This window comes from Apteryx rowi, unplaced genomic scaffold (genome assembly GCF_003343035.1).
Source record: "Apteryx rowi isolate R43461 unplaced genomic scaffold, aptRow1 scaffold_12, whole genome shotgun sequence".
Taxonomy (NCBI): Eukaryota; Metazoa; Chordata; class Aves; order Apterygiformes; family Apterygidae; genus Apteryx; species Apteryx rowi.
Genome location: NW_020447419.1, coordinates 2333714 through 2336211, shown reverse-complemented (window position 1 = coordinate 2336211; position 2498 = coordinate 2333714).

Below are 2498 nucleotides of genomic sequence, written 5' to 3'. Positions count from 1 at the left end.
GAGAGGGATGCGGTGCGGGGCCCGTCGCCGCCGGCAGCCTCCGTGTGCCGCGCGGTCCTGGGTGTTTGATTTCGTGACTCGCTCTCCTTTTACCGGCTTTGCTCTCGCTGCGGCCGCCGTTGAGGACTCGTGGGGGGAAACGAAAGCATGCAACGGGAGGGAAATGTTTCGACTCCCTTTTTATTACTTAACTGGACATTCGAAGTAAATACAAGATGGTTTATTCAGTGTTAGGCTTAGAGACGGCGCCTGATTACAATAAAAGCCTTTCCACACTATTTTTTCCCTCTGTCCCAGTGCCTGCATATGAGAAGTCAGCGTGGTGGGGAAGGGGGAAAAACTAATCGGATATTCTCCCGAGCACAAGCCCCAGTCCCGCYTGCGCTCACATGCACTCAAGGCCAAAATAATACATGAAAGTTGTGCTCGCAGCAGCGCAAATCTCAGCGCGAGAGCTCACCCCAAACCCGCCGAAGCCCGCTGGCACCTCCGCACCGAGACAGYGGAGCTCGGGGAGCAGGGGCGCGCACTTAGCGCATGGGCTGTTTTGTACACGTTCCCTCGTAGACCCCGATGGGGAGCATTTGATACCTTTTCACCCAGCGCCTTTCCGCTGGCCTCAACAGATTTTAGATCAGGTGCAACGGGATCATTCTTCTAGCGCCTCTCGATTAAAGCTCGTCTGCTGAATGCTGGTGACCTTGGTAATACCACCATTAGGCACCAGGATTAACACTCCATTGAGAAGCAATACTTGTATATGCAGTGTATTATATACGCAGATAATACTGTTTTAAGAGTTTTAAGTTTGCAATGTTAAGCACACAAACATTAGGAAGCATCAGAATTCAGGCTGCCAATATACCCTTCAGCTATTTCACCTAACAGAGAAGCTGACAGGAATAACAGGGAATTATCCTATATGTACACTGGTCACTACAGGGGAATAATACATTTTGCCAGTGAGTTTCGCAAGTGTTTACCGACTAGAGTACATTCATCACTATATACCCGCATTCGTTCCAGTAGTGCATTAAATGAAACGGAAAATACTTTTTTATCCTTTCCCCTGGAGGCAAATTGTATATATTGGAGTGTTTTGCTTACAAATGTAAAACACGTACATGCTTTAATCCCCTTTTCCCCTCTTACATCTTTCCACAGCCAATTTGCTTGTGGATTCAGGAATCCTCGTTGCGGGTCCTGAAGCATAGGGTGCTCTTGACGTCACGCTCTTTCCCCCGTTCAAGAGTAGCTTTTGCAATGTGCCACCCTATCTTGAAAGCGCAAGATAAACTGTATTTTTTAAAAAATACTGTGATTAAATTATTCAACAAGCCAAAGACAGTGAAGTTAATAGACAGCTCTCTCCASAGTGCAACAAATTTTAGCCAATTAGTCATTGCACCACAACTGTGAAGTAGGTTAATTTAACTCTTCTCATTTTACATAGGAAGGAGGCAGAAAGGTTAGGGGACTGGCCCAAGGCCACAAAGAACAGTGCTCAGAGAGCTGAGCCTAGAAAGCAAACTTCTTGTTTCCCACGCCTACGTTTCAACAACTAGACTTGGCTTGCCTACCTCAGAAAATAGTCTGGCATAGCTAGAGCTGTATAATTATACCATAGCAGTTATGCTGGAATACGTCTCCGTGTGGACATCCTCCTCCAGAAGGAAAGTGACTTCCCCTGAGCTGTCCGTATGAATTCACTCAATAGCAAACTCTTTGGTTTCTTCATTTTTCATTTTGGAGGTCAACGTTCCCAAGGTGCAAGTCTCAACAGCATTTGGAAGCCTTTGATCACTTTTACAGGACATTGAAAAGCAGGGGTAAATACAAAAAATGTCACTGAAATACCAGGGGTTTTGTTGTCAAAATTTTTATGATGCTTTTCATCAAAATGTTGAAAACTGAAGGCTTCCAGCTGGCTCTACTTACAGGTAATACTTTAATAAATAAGTAACAGCTTTTCTCCCAAAGCTGTTGAAACTTGCTTCAGCCATGGGGGCTGATGGTCAAAAGCCAGATCCATCCTCTACAGTAATTATTTCTCTGTTTTTAATCCTGCTGCTCTGTAAGCTTTCAAAAATCAAACACAGTTGTGAAAACAAAGAAGAGTGACCAAAGGAGAAGTAGGGGACAGGGAACAAAATGAAAGGGTTTGCTTTTAAAAATGAATTTGATAGCTCCAAGGACTGCAGAGGTGGGAGTGTCTTCACTACAGCAACATGCGCATGGCATGGCATCAGGGGTAAATCACTGGTTTCATTGCGAAACTCAGCTCTGCCTCAGCTTGGGGGATGCGGTGAGAAGTCCACAATGACCTACATCAGCCTCCCACAAATGATATTTGGTGGAGTCGCTGTGATGATCTTGAGGATAAAGTGATGTTTTGGAGATCAGGAGACCTGGATTYGCTTCCAGACATGGTCAGAGGTCCTCCCTGTAATTTCAACCAAGTCACTGTTTCTCTGGGTTTCAGTTCTCCATTTCTAAAA